Raw genomic sequence first — 15968 nt, forward strand, 5'->3', positions numbered from 1 at the left:
AGTTAAAAGAGTTAGTGCCATATAACTAGGAAAATGCTTGTTTAAATGTTCTAAGGCCACCTTTGATCATGTTTAATTAAAGAAATTATAAAATGCACTTTCACTTAAAGTCATCTTCCACAACCACAATTAAGCATTTTTTTTTTCAAGTATAGGAGTCAGGAAAAGATAAGGCATGGTGGCTTTCTACTCTAAGCCCCATAAATAATTTTATATCCCCCAAATGAAACAGTTAACAATAAGACTTTTTTTTCAGTGAAAGGAAAAAATAATTTAAGAGCCATTTATACCATAAAAGGTTTCTGTCTTGATTCAGCTTTATTCTTTATTTTTTTCCCCTTTACCCTTTCCTCTCATTGAAAACCCTATGACATGAAATTTCATTTCAAAGATTTAAAATAGGATATGGAATCCTAGGCAGACTTAAGAGCAATCGCGCAGAGCCATCTATCATAGATTTTGAGACTCTCTTACACACCGTGCATAATTTCCCTAAGACTAGGATAGTTCTGCCCTCAAACTAGCCCACTGCCCCTGCACTGTGCTCCTTACCCAGAAATAGTGGTATAGCTGAGATAGATAGCACTCAAATCAGAAGAGTCTATTCTAACCCAACAAAAACCATTGGCAATTCTTAGACATCATTGATTTTAGGATCCACAGATAGAAATTATCATGGTTTCTATCAGACACTGTTCTGCAACAAGCTTCAGATACAATTTTGAATTACCATGCAATTTTCAACACCTCAGTGTAAGCATATAGAGGGTTTATTGACAAAAGCATGCTGGGCATTTATTTTATTTTAAACCTGTAGATTGGCAAAAAATACCCTGGATGTTTAAGACTCCTTTGTCTCTTCCCCTTAACCTTGCCAGACCTCCCTAAGATATATGCCAAAGAGATGCTCCCATCCTCCTGTGTCGGTGATGAATGATTTGGGAACCGTCCAAGCAATAAGGGAGGGATTTAGCCCAGTTTCCTTTACTATAGCCCCATTTATTTATGGGAAGGTTGTGAGAAGATTTGCAGGGAAAGTAAAATATTCCATTGTGTGGCTTTTCATTCAGACCTGTGCTTAGGAATAATCATTGCTGTCACTGCTTCAATGTCCGGGTGGGGGGTGGGGGTTACTTCTGCGACCCACATGGTGCAAAGAAAGAAGAAAAACACAATAAAGAAAATCCGAGTTTTTACTTTCACTTCTCTCTAGCTCCTTGTTTTATCATTATTTCCTATGTTCAAAAACCTTTCCTTTAATTTCCTCAAACTTAATTTCTTATTTTCTGTTTCACCGCTCCAGTTGTGTGTGTGTGTGTGTGTATGTGTTTGGGTGTGTGATAATAATTGTGAATACCCACAGTACTCCATTATTCCTCAGAATGACCCTCAAGGGTACATGCCAGTATTTTGCCCATTTTGGAAAATGATGAAACCAAGAGTCAGAAGATTCAATAATGTTTACAGGGAAACAAAGCTAGTGGGGGGCAAAGAGCCCAAATTTAAACTTAGATGCTCCTGACTTCAAAGCCTTGAGATTAATAACTGTGTCTCTCTGACCCGTTGCATAGAAGAAGAATTTCTGCCATTTGCCTATTGGTACAGTGTAAGCTCATATCATGCTCATCCCACATAGCAGGCTCATCCCCCATTCCTGGCCAACACACATTCTTCATTGGTTTCTATTCTCTTCATTGTAAGAAGAGAGTCCTTCTGAGTGAGGAGCTCATTTACTTCCACATTAAATAACCACAAAGATGCTGGTTAAACAGAATAGCAAGCAAAACACCAAAACCTTATTTAAATTCACTATTTCTCTTGCATTTTCATTTTTCACTTTTAGTTTTCAGGAATAATTAAAGGGAAAAAGGAAAGGAGAAATCATCTGCCTGATTTTATTTCCCAATATCCTATGATTGCAATTTCCAAACATGCAGAAAGTTTAAAAGTTTTACACAGTGAATACCCATATACTTCGCACCTAGATTTTATAATTTTGCTGGCTTTACCTATGTATCCATCAACCTCTCAATCCACCAATCTATTTTTCTGATGCATTTTAAAGTTAATTGCAGAGATCAGTATTCTTCACTTCCATACCTTTAGTATACGTACCATCAAACCAAGTTCAATATTGAGTTTTTTTGTTAAGTTAAATTTTATGTAAGGCGAATGCACAAATCTTGTGTATAATTTGATGATATCTGATGAGTATATACATCTGTGTAACTAAAACCACTTTCACAGTATAAGATATTACTATGTCAAATTCAACATAATCCTTACCTATTCCATTGCCCACAGAGACAATCTTTGTCCGACTTTTTACACAGATTAATTTTACCCTTTTTAGACATCATAATCATTCAAATGAATCACATAGTATCTACTGATTTGGGTAAGGCTTCATTCACTTAGTATAATAATGCTGTGATTTATCTCATGTTGTTGTAATGATGTGTTACTCTTCATTTCTGGGTAATATCCCAGTGTATGAACATGCCATAGTTTATCCATTCTTCTATTGATGAAAACAGGGGATGATTTTCAGTTTAGGCTTTTAGCAAGAAAGCAGGTCTGAATATTCTTGTACAAATATTTTTGGTGTATACAGGTTTTCATTTTCCTTGGGTAAATACCTAAGAGTAGACTGCTGGATTACAGCATAGGTGCTTCTTTAATTTTACAAAGGAACTGCCAGGTCACCAGATCTTTTTTCAAAGTGTTGGCACCATTTTGCATCCTCATGAACAATCAATGAATATTTTGGTGGCTGCACAAGCTTGCCAACATTTGGTGTTTTCCATCTTTTAAATGTTAGGTTTTCTGGTTTATATCTCATTGTGGTTTGAATTTGCATTTTTCTGATGATTCATGATATTGAATAAATTTTAAATATGATTACCAACCATTTGATTATCTTCCTTTGTAAACTGTTCAGTATTTTTGCCCATTTCAAATTTTTGAATTGTTTTCTTTCTTTTTTTTTTTTTTGGCCTTATTTTGGAAACTGAGAATATTGAATCTAAATGAAATCGCTGTGTTATTTAATCAGTTGTCTGAAGACTTCAGTCATATAAAACCATCCAAATTGTAATAACAATCATAGATGTCATAGAAAGGACCAGTAGGTGTGGTCTACTAGTACAACTTTAAAGAATAAAATAATATATGGTTTTTATTGTAATCACACCCCGGCTGATGTGGTCCTATCCTATCTGGAGCAGACTATGACAGGACAAATTAGCCTGAGACCTTTCAGGTTATCTTTAATTTTCAGTTTAACTCGTGGAAATTGTAAGATAACCATTTGATTAGCTTAATGCTTCCCTGAACCTGTCCTTCATACCTGCCACTCTTTCCCCCCCATTCATTATTTCCTTGTGAAACTCAAGTGGCCATCCCACTCATTACCCTCCACATTATTTTAAAAACTCTATAATATCTATGGCCAACTGCTAAACTTAACAACGGAGGATCAACTTGAGAAGGAGCAGAGGGGTGATAAATGCATTCCCCTTATTATCATAAAGTTGGAAAATTATGACCATATGCACAGACTGAGCAAGAAGGGCAAAGAATTCCCTTTGTCTCCTTATTATTCACCCATTGTGCTATTCTACGATCCTTTAGTGGTCAGAGGGTGACAGAAGCAATATATCAGGCTTTTGCTGTAAAATGTTATCTAAAGGCAAAAAGTGGACCTGTAGGACAGATAGAATTCTACACTGAGCCATGGGATTTATGATAAAATTCTATAACCAAATAAAAAATATCTGTGACTACATTTATGTGAAGCAATGGTGCCATTCTTTGGCTGGTTTAGGTAATCACAGGTGCACATTCTTAGTCATACTAGAGATATATCCCAGTAGACATTTGGGGATCTGTTTTGAATTTAAAGTGGAAGTTCCAAGATAGATTTGGCAATTCTTTTCAAATTCTCTTTTTCTTTTTCAGAGGAAAATACACATTTTGGAAAACCACTGGAAAAATATAGAACATGGTTCAAAAATAGTGCACTATGTGTATATATGCAAAAACATACTCTTTTGGTTTTGATATGGTATTATTTTGTGACACCTCTCAATATGCATTAGGCCCATGTGAAGGGAAAATTTAAATAAATTCCATGAACATGAAACAGGAAGCTTAGCAATGAGTACAAATGGCAAGCAAAGCAACACTGCAGATCAGAGGGACCCAAATTCCAACTCCATATTTGTTAAGTTACACTATTATAAAATAGTTGTAGTAATATTTCAAATATTCAAATTGACTGCCTATGGGAAAGATCAGCTATGAGTGTTTCAAAGAGAAATATTAAGGTATTTTGATAAAAACTGAGAAATGGTAATATTTCTTTCCTCATTTCAACTAATATACTGATTCTCCATCACTGCAAATTTAATACTATCTCCTAAGGCAGGCAATGAACCTGTGCTCTCTGAATTTTACCTCTATTTTTTTCTGCATAGTAGGAAAAAAAGACTTTGGAGCATTTCTGTAGTTGTTGTTGTTTTGTTTTGTTTTCTCAGAAAGAGGCCAGCATATGCTGTAATGTAAACATTAGCCAGAAATATATGCTAATAAGAAATACTGAACAATCCGTATGGGAAGCCCATCTCCTTTGCTTCCACTTCTTTCCCCTTTCCATATGCCCTATTAGAGTGAGTGTATCAAAGAGAACCTCCATCTCTTTGGCACCATGACTGGGCCTTTGTGGTCTAAAGTCTGGTGTGCATGCAGTGAGGTATCTTCCTGCTTCTGAGACTGTTTTGTAAAGTAGAACTTTCCAGTATGTGGCCTCAGCAATGAGCTGCAGATTTACAGCAAGATATTCTCTCAGCCCAGGAAGGTCCAGGTTCAGCCTTGGGTGGCTGACATCCTGGTTTAGCAACTTTTCACTATGAGCAACATTGAAATGGTCCATAGATGATGATTCCCAAACAAGGGCCTGCAGGAAAGCCCAGTGATATCTGCAGCTATCTGACAATCTGAATGGTCTTTCTCCACGAAGGAGTGTTTGATACATGGATATCTATTCAGGCCTCAGGTTCAGATTGTTCTAGCTGTGTACAAATCTCTAGTACCCAAAGACCATGGAACACAGTCTGCAGAGGCAGGAAGTTTTGCATGGAGTCTTGGTCGTCTGCCTGAGAGTTGTCTAGCCATAATCTCTGTCTCCACATACATGGTATACTTCTATCAGTTTTGGGCATTTGTGCTCTCTTAGTAACATTTAAGCTTGTTGGATGTTCCAACAAGTCCTACTTTGAAATATCTTATATGAAAGGTTCAGTTGGATTAAAAATCTAGTTGCCCTCAGAAATGCCTACAGGGGTAAGTTCTTCAAATGTAAATAGTTTAAACATGAAAGTTAACTTAAGTTTTTCATTGGAAATTTGAAGATTTTATTTACAAGTATGATACAAATTTAACATGTAACTGTGTTCCTAACACTTTGTATCTTTGTAATTACATAATGCCAAGAAAAGGTAATGTTTTTTTTAAAATAAAACACATTTATAGACAATCTTAAATCTGTTCCAGTTTCTTCCAGTGAACCATACAAATATGATTGTTTTCCTGTGTGCCATGGCAAGAAGAGCATGCAGAAGCCCTGCAGTAAGGCATATTGGTTGCTAGTCTTCCTTTTAGAGGTATCAGCTACTGATAACTTACAGACCACTGTTGTTCCTCTTCCTCCCATTACTAATCAATTAAAGCTTCCTCCTCTCATGGATAATTATAAACCATACAGGAGTCAATAAACACTGACCTGTGCTCTCTATATTAACAGCAATTCCAGATGATACACAGGATTACCATCTAGTATAGACTACTACCTGCTCCTCCCAGGCATGACTGGGAGAATGGACTTTTGAGTTTCTCTGTTATACACAGTCCTTCAGACATTATTTTGTTCTGTCTGCTCTTTTCGTCCACACTCATGCCTTCCCTCTTTGATCTGGCACTGATTGCAGAAGCCTCCAGACTTCTCTTCAAATGCTTTAAAAAGGAATTTTAAAATAAGCTTTCCTAATGCATGCTATTTGTAAAAACAATAATAATAAAAACCGTGTAGATGAGATCTCAGTCATTCTTTCTAAACTCTTCCCCAGTCTCACACTCTTGCCACAGTAACCTTTCTCCCCTCCCTTCTTGATAATATATAGAACTTCACCTCAGCTGCTCAGATTTCATCATCTGAATTTTTTTGACCAATGGATATATAAGCTACCTCATGCCACAAAGATTTGAAATCACTTTAAAAATGGCATTACAGGAGTAATTCATGTGCTTCACTGCATTCTATACTTAGCTCATTAAATAGATTTCAGAAAAACAACAAAACACTATACTTCCCCAATTTCAAGGGAATAGTGGTTGAAGGAACAAAATTCTTGATCAAAGTTGGGAGTAGAGCATCATGCATTGGCACACTTTAACCGGTGGGCTGGGCTACTATATTGTAAGGACTGGGAGGCCGACAACCTTTCAGAGTTTCTCCAGGGACTTAATGAACGCAGAGTAAGCTTTGTTTCATTTCTATCCACCAGCACTGCTACCACCCTAATCCAAATCACTATCATTCCTCATTTGGGCAACTCAGTGTTGACCCAGCTAGTCTTCTTGCTTCAGTTCTTTGTCAAAAATAATCTGTTCTCCTCAAATAGCCAATTAAGACATGTTGCTCTTCTTACTCTGACTCACAGCCTTATATCATCTACTCTCATCTCATTGTTTTCTATTCTCTTCCCTGCTCACAATGGTCCAAGCCATGTTATGTTTCTTGATCTTCATCAACCACTCTTAGCCTTTCATATACTTCAGACCTTTGCATTTGCTATTCTTCCCGTCTATCACATCTTTTTCATCTACCCTGATCTTTACAAGTCTAGCTTTTTCACACTGATCATATCTCAGCTCAAACTCCACTCAACTCCTGACTACCCAGCCACAAATAGCACCTGTATTCAAAAACCCTCTCAACCTTCTCTTTATATTCTTTATAGCATTATCACATTCTGAATTTATTTATATCAATGTGCCCACTTTTGTGCATTTCCAATGAAGATAAGGATTCTATCTCTCTTGTTTCCTCACTATATTTTCAACATTAAATCAAGGAATTACACTAATTGAATACATCTTACAAAAAATAAAGTGTTCTTACAAAAGAATTACAGTGGATTACTTAAGAACCTAGATCAAAAATCCAACAAGAAAATCACTTTAAATTTCAAGCACCTCGGTTATTATCCTATATCAGTGATGGGCAACCTTTTGAGTTTGGTGTGTCTAACTTCGCCAAAAAACTGAGCATAACTCAGGTAGTGTGTCACTTTGAGGAAAAAACTAACTCCAAGACTCTAGTCGCAAATGTTTCATTCTCAGGAGCAGCAAATGTTTCATCCTCGGCATGCGGCCGCGTGTCATCAGAAATGGCTACGCGTGTCAGTGCTGACACGCGTGTCATAGGTTCGCCATCACTGTCCTATATAATAAAAGGGTAATATGCAAATTGACCAAACAGCAGAACGACTGGTTGCTATGAGGCGCACTGACCACCAGGGGGCAGATGCTCAATGCAGGAGCTGCCCCCTGGTGGTCAGTGCGCTCCCACAGGGGGAGTGCCGTTCAGCCACAAGCCAGGCTGACAGGTGGCGAGCGCAGTGGCCCGCCTCTGCAGCAGCGCTAATGATGTCTGACTGCAGCTTAGGACATGAGGGACTGGGGCTAAGCTGCAGTCGGATATCCCCCAAGGGCTTCCGGACTGCGAAAGGGCACAGGCCGGGCTGAGCCCCTCCCCGCCCCCCCCCTCCCGCCATCCAGTGCATGAATATCGTGCACCGGGCCTCTAGTCAAGTAAAAACAATCCAAGCATAACTAAACATCTCCCTTTTGCACTATCTACTGCACCTGCTCTCCCTCTTCACCTCCCAGGCACCAGCTCTATAGCACTTCAGTTAAATCTTTGTTAAAAAATGTCTCATGGTCCAAAGTTTGTTTTGTTTTGTTATTTTCCCTAGGACTTTTTAAAATCTAGAGAAAAAAAAGTCCATTTAATCAGCACCTATGATCTCCTGCAAGGGTGTGAGGGGAAAACAATCTGATTAGAGTGACATACAAATGACCAGCATACTTCACCCTTCATGGGCATTTCCTATTTTTTCAAAAGAAACTTATTGACACAGACACTTTCCCTAATAGGGATAATTTTAAGTACCCCTGACTCTCACATTCTGAGTCTTGGGTTAGTAGAAAAGGATTTAGGAACTTGACATTGTGCCTCTGAAAGACTGCCAACATCTTGCTGAAAGCATACCAACCTATATTAATTTCTAATGAAAGTATTGTGTAAGATTCACTCTGCCTTTTAAATGAGTCAGGCACGTCTTACCAATATTCCCTTTTTATATATATTATATTGATAGGTTTGGTTTATAAAACACATGCACTATATAAATAATCAGTCCACCAAAAGCAATATTGAATGTATATTAACATTTTGTTCACGTGCAGTATACTCCTGCAACCTTGCTGTATTCGTATCAAAATTCCACGGCCAGTGTTGGGCTTTTGATCTGTGAGCTATTAGAAGCCCTGTTACTACAGATGAAAGGAGTTAGAAAGTTCTATATCATAATGCAGTGCGATCAGTAATTCACAGAGCAGGTAATTTGCAATGACTTGCCAAGCCTTTGATTGTACCGGGTTTATGGCTATTAGCAGTTTCCCCTTTCAAATTTGTATGGTTCCATACTTCCTTTTTGACCTCTTTTTCATCATTTATGGTCCAATTTGGTAGTGAAAAAACATAACTGCTTGCTTAGTGCACGGCTGTCATTCAAATGCCAGTGACTTACTGAGCACTTTGACATTTGTGATGATGAAAAAAACATTAAGCAGGTGTACAGAACACTAACCAGGTTCCTGCAACAATGCTTTATGGGATTCACAATGTACCTCTGGGCTATAAACCGATTCAGACTTGATTTTCTTTCTATCAATTTAATCTCAGTGTTCAAACCCCCATCAAAAAAGGAGGTAGAGTTTACACTAAAATTGAAGTTAAATATTTAATAATATTGTTAATATTGGACCTCATTGGAACAGTTGGAAGGGCAGTGACTGCCTACCACTAAAACAGTATGAAAGTAGGGCTCACACATCTACTTTGAAGGCATGCAATTAGGAGTACTACTTGATACTGGACTATATAAAATGTAAGCCCTATAAAATGTCTTTAGCAATGAAACCTTACAGCGAAATGGCCTGCTTTAGCCCCTTAGTTGTTTGAATTGTATATACACCATGTGAAGGAAACATCATATTATTTTGTGGAGGTTTTGCTTTGCGCATTTAAAATTGGTCATCTGTTGTACAGGTGTGCAGTACATCTTGGTGTGGGTTAGTCTGCGCTCATGTGCAGTTTGTCTGGGAGATGTAGAAACCTGCAAAACGCAACATAGTCCAGGTCCCCAATTAGTGTGTTTGGGGAAGCATTCAAAGTCAGGACCGCTGAGCACAGGGAACAAGTAGTCAGTAATTTCCCAGCTCAGTACTGGTTAGGCATCTCTTGAGTAATCATTCAGTCCCAGAACCATTTTCAGTTTAAGTGGCAAAAATATCACAGGTACATGCAGACTCACATACACCTAACAATGAAAGAAAGATCATTGTCAAGACCATCCTCATCCCAATATTAAAACAAAATACACTTTTCAAAAATATGGAACAGACAAGCATTGCACTGACTTTCTCCATGGTCAACTTATTTAGGAAATCATTTACAAATTTCTAAATCTAGAATAGAAAGTTTTCAATTGTTTTATATTTGTAAGTGGAATCTTCCAATAGAGAGCATAAAAACTGCATCCATGTATAAGTCATGCAGAAAAATACTTTACAACCATGGATGTTCCCAGAAGAGTAATTTTAAGCAAATTGGGAAGATATAAAAGCACACACATGCCTACTTGTGGAGGATGAAAAGTATTTACATAGAATAAATGCATTTGAAGACCAAAGGCAATAAGGGCACTCGTGCATGAAGAGTGACATACAGACAGAGCATTCTGCACAGAAATCGTGTGAGTCATTCTGCCACAGTTGGGCACATGGAAGGCAGGCAGCAGTATCAGTTGCTTCTTTGAATCTAAAGTAGTCAGAGCCATAATATTCCCTGCTTGCCTAGTAAAATACAATTATATTCATAGCTTCACTTGTACTTACCATCTCTACTCTTTCATTGTAACATTTTTATCTTCTTTCTATACAAACCCAAGCCCTATTCAATGCAATTACCGCAAGCACTTACTATACACCTTCTTCCTGGCCAAATGTGTTAGTCAAAGAGCAGCGATATGAATGGGCCTACAAAAGGAAGTTCAATTAAAAAACAAGGCAATGGTGATGCTTTATGAGTTTTACAGAGATGGCGAGAAATTTTATATCTGCTCTGTCCCCCAGGCTGGCTGTAATTTCAGCGTAGAGTGGAAGTATTCCCGAGAAATTATTGATCTTGACTTCTACCAGGACTGCAGTAAAGCAAAGGTAACAAATAATGTCATGCTTGAAGTTGGTGAAAAAATATTTGCAGTCATGGTTGTAAGTTGGGGCCAAACTCGGGAGCACTGAACCCAAACCCAAAAGCACCCTGACTTTTTCCAGTCTCACATCATATTTTTATTTCTTTAGCTTTACTGATGAGATTTTTAGGTTAGTTAACTAGTACTTCCTGCTAACTGTGTCTTGATATTTTATCAGGTCTTACCTAAAAACACATGCTTGTTTTGAGTACATGTGCTGACAACGACTTAAATGCATCACCTCTTATTTATTGCAACCTTGGCCTATGCTTTCATCTTTTCAAAGATTCTGCATGATCCTTTGGTATAGGTTATTTAGAGAGGAAAAAAAAATGAATGAATTGATGAGGTATAACCTTCCAGGAAAAAATATAAGCATCCATAAAAAAAGTGCAAATATGAACCAAACATAGGAGACTAGGCAGAAATGGTTTACTTATATGTAGAAAACCAGTGCATTATATCTATTTTTTTTTCTTTAAGAGTTCATTCAACTGTGGCTACAGTTATGTATTTGCATTATAATGTGAGATCTGAATGAATTCTTTCCTAAAGTGGAAATACCAAGGAAAATCGTTTCACTTTATGAAATTACACTTAGCAGGTTTATTTGTTCTCTCTCAACTTGAAACCCACACGTTTTTATTAAGGCTATGGTTCATATTTCAAATAGCAAGAAATCTTCAGGTCTCTCCCTTTCTTCCCCCTCAAAATAAATCTACAAAGCACCTGGATTTAGAGGAACAACATAGATATATTGCCCATTAACTCTGAAAACTAGCAAACACTTCCATAATAAAAATAAATAGTGTGCACTGTAATCGATGAGGAGGCAACATCCCACATTGTTTATTGATTCATAAGGTTAAGATTAAAGTGAGATTCTTGCCTGTGTTTATCAACAGGCTTTTTTTTTTTTTAAGTAGTAAGTGAACCTGGAATCCCACAAACCAATCAATAAAGTTTAAAAGCTTCAGTGAATCTAACCCATAACAGGTCCTTGTTTGGAGAACACGCTCAAGAAACACATGTGCCTTTAAGAGGTCTTGAAAGACTTTACACCCATGGACCATTACCATTTCCAAACACCCTGCAGCATTACCAGCCCAACATATGCTGACTGTATATCACCGTGACCCGCTCACTAAAGCTCTTTTGACTGGAGTGCTTTTAATACCCACTTTCTCAGCTGAGCTCAGGAGTGATTTGTTTTACATGCCACATTAATCCTTTCCACATTTTCTGGATGAGGCAACCACAATTCCACTTGTGAGGTGTTTCTAAAACACAGTTATAGGAATAAAGCAGCAGGGTCCCAGACTTGACAACTTCCCTCTAGGCAGCTGACAAAGTGGGCTATCGTGTCTTGGGTTAACTCTTCAAACGAGCATTTGTGCCCAGCCACTAGGGTGGGCCAGCCTTCTAGGCCAGTAGGAGGCCCCATTTATTGAAGGCAATTTACTCTCAATTAAAACGCTGTAGGAATCTTCAGAGACATAATAATGCCTTATGGATACTCATGCATGTTAGTAAAATTAAAATCAAGAATAAATGAAAAAGAGCGGTAGAACCAAAAATATATAAAACACACCTCAATAAATCCAAAGAAAGTTTATACATCACACCTTCATAATTGTGGGAAAAGAGATTAAAAAAATAAATGGGCAATTAGTGTTCAAAGCAAGACTTTTATTATGTGGTAATTTTACAGTTTTAACTTTAAAGATAAACCCCCCTCCCCAAAATATATTCCAAGGCCAATGAACTTCTGTTGCATGCATTTATGAACTTTTCTACATTTTTAATGTTCATTTAAAGTAATGTAGGTTTTCAAAATTTCAGGCTGTCAACAAGACTAACTGATTGGACCAACCAATTGTTAAAAAAAAATGTTTTTACATGTCAGCACTTGGATGATTTTATTAACTTGTTAGTATTACACTCCCAATTTTATGTGTTAAAATCTAACTGTACAAGCAACTCAAGGCCTAATGTTATGCCTTTATCCAATCCTAATTTATTGTTCTTCCCTCATAAATTTTATTTGCAGCTTCATTGGTCTGAAAAAGCAATAAATCAGAGCAAGGTGAGTTTTACATAGGTTAGGTTGAGTCCCTTATTTTCACTTGAATTAATCCAATCTTTTCCTTCTGGTGCCATTGTCATGTGGCTAATAGTATGTCTCAAAGCAAGAGACACTAGAGTGAAAGAGATACTTTTTCTAAGGTACAGGATCAGTTACACATGCTCATGTGTAAAGCATTTACATAAATTATGAGATTGATGTAATACTTATAAAATATATGAGTTCTGTAAATAAAAAAGTCACCTATTTATTTCCTATCTCAGGTTCTCTTTCTAAGATAATCAGAAACATGATTGCAGTCATTTTCTGAAGATGCATTATGGAAGAATGATGTACTGTTTATTGTCACCATGGAAACCCTACTTGCTAAATTGTGCCTTGAATAACATAGGTGCTCATTAGATATTTATGAAATGGATGATGATGGATTCCAACACACCCTTTCACATTCCAAACCACAATCTAGTTTATGATAATAATAATACCCAATGTTTATTTCAGCACTTGAATACCTACCTACCAAAATAGTTAAATATTTTCTGGAGTCTTTTAAAATGAAAAAATCTAATCAAGAAAAAAAGACACTGATTATAATTCATCTCTCTCTTTTCTCTGTACACACACACATACATATATACCACTTACCGAATACTCTAGTTAAAAAAAATTAATATATCCTCAAAACAAAATTAACACTTAGATCATTTGCAGAAGTGAGATAATATTATCTGTATATTCAAGATAAATTGTTTTAAATTTATAATTATGTAAATTTTTAGACCTTTAAAAAGTTGAGTTTAAATGAATTTGTCAATAATTGAAAGAAAACTGTAAGTCATTTAATTTATGCTTTAAAGTTGATTTGATAGAGAACTAACTGTAAGTCCTTTAATCTATAGTATAAGGTCATTTTTTTAAAATGGCTTTTAGCTTTGGAATTCTTATCTCATTATCTAGATTCATTTCAAAATTACAGGATGCTTTCAAGAAAAAAATGCCTAAGTCTAAAGTCGACCATTTTAAACTTTATTTCAAAGGATCTGCTTTCAGTATCTTTAAAGAAAACCTTCTAGGTTACTTACTTTCTCTAAATTTTTGTTTCTTTAACAGAATCTAGAATTCCTTGGCTAGCTTAGAATCATAAAAACATTGTTTTTTACTCTGCTTGGACATTTCCTCATTTGAGTTTGGGTTCATATTTAGCTATATCCACTAAAATTGCCCATTCCTCTTTTGCCATTGGGCATTTTTTCAATCTTAACAAAGCCAAGTCCATATTATAGGCCTGCTGGCCAACATTCCAGGTAAATGAATGGTTTTAAAGAAAAATGGTGCTATTTTTCAAAAGCCTGACATTTAAAAAATACAAGTCCAGAATTGAAACCTTCAATAATTTTTCCATGCCTATATGCTACAAGAAGCAAATGGTTACACAAATGAATACATCTGGGATTATTTTCAAGCTGTTACTCCCCACCAGGGAAAATATTTAGAAATAAGGCTTGGTCTTTGTGCGAGAACTACAAAGAGGCCAGCCATCTTGATGCTTTTCCAGATCGTTTAATGATTTTTCTCATATTGTGTGGTGGCTTTACTGCCCTGTTTCGTATGCCTTCCCATTCACCGTTGGTAACCATTTATGTTGGGTATGTTCCAAATCCTAAATATGTTTTGTGGCCTTTATAGCTTGGAGCTAATAAGACCATTCAGTATTTTTTTAATATAAAATATTAAAAAATATACTTTGCCATGAAAGCTAGAGGAAATGATTCAAAATTAAAAAACAGCCTTATTAAAGGATGGAGTAACCTTGCCTTTAAACTGTTAAGTGAGGGTGACTATGGTTGAGGTTGACTATGCTTTGGGAGTCCAGGAGATGCAGTATTAGGCACGTGTGTGTGTATGTTGTATTTACATATATGTATTATTATTACAAACATGTGTGTATCTGTATACACACACATACTATAAATGAAAAAGGAATGTTCATCCTTATATATTACTTTGCAATCTCAGGATTTATAACTCAGAGCCTCCAATAAATATGATTGGTCTATCCTGGTATTATTTTTATTATCAGCTGGGGCTTTACAGTTTTTAAGTTTTTAGAGTTTTGTCTTCCTATGACTTTATGTAAAACAAAAATTAGAGTTTGTAAGATGCATAAATATATGTCTAGGAAACTAAAGTCTCCAGAATAAACTCCAAATTAAAACATAAATATTATTCACTCAATATATATCTAAAAAGATTATATTAACCATGCCTTTATTGCCCCTTTTAAATTTAATTTAAATTACATTGTTAAATATATTTCCTAACTTCAAATACATTAGATTCAGTTCATAAATTACTTTGATTTTTTTGTATTTAAAATGTACCTTACCAAAGTAAGAATTTTCCTGTTTTTTTCTTTAACTCACAAATTAAAAGTGATAAGACATTTTAATTATCACACAATTCTGAAATAAGATAAAATCTGAAAACAAAATTAGTTCTTTTAAAAATATATCTTCCTGCTTTTTAGTTTCAATGTCATAATGTCTTATAGGAATAGTTGTTGTAGAGAACACAGGCTCTCATTATTTAAGAGTGTATTAATAATGCACAAGTTGGAAGATGGGCTGGCTCATCCATTTCTACATTCAGAGTTCTGCCAAAGAGAAAATTATCAGCTATAACCCACAGAGGTAAGGATGAAAACCTACTCAATGAGTATTTATGTTATTGAAAGAATAAACAATACCAATTATAGAATACTAGTGTCCTAGTGCATGGATTTGTGCATATTGAAAGGAAATTAATTAGAAGAAATATTTTAATATCGCTATTCACCCTTTCTCTATAATAGAAGTGTCAACCAAATTCATGATCGACAATGACAGATCAAAACACACGCATGCGATTGGCACTAGCGAGAGCTTTATATGTATCATGCATGGGTGAGTCAACTTAGCCTTTTATAGATATAGAATACACTTGCTTAGTTAGACCTGCTTTCTGATTTAGCTAAACTTTTTCCATCCCAGTGAAGCACCCCAACTTCTCTTTCAGGTAATTATCAGCAACACAGCAGTAAATATCAACATGAAGCAGGTTATTATTGTAGATCATGCAGGGGGAACAAAGGGTAAAATATTTAACTGCAGCAGAGTTTGACTATATTCTGTGCAGTGAGAAAAACTGAAGTCATTTTCAAGGTCCACTATTTCTTACTTCTTTTTAGTCAGGTCAAGTTTCTAAACTTTCTAAATCTCCATTTTGTGGCAAATGAAAAGAAAATA

This window comes from Eptesicus fuscus, chromosome 14 (genome assembly GCF_027574615.1).
Source record: "Eptesicus fuscus isolate TK198812 chromosome 14, DD_ASM_mEF_20220401, whole genome shotgun sequence".
Lineage (NCBI taxonomy): Eukaryota > Metazoa > Chordata > Mammalia > Chiroptera > Vespertilionidae > Eptesicus > Eptesicus fuscus.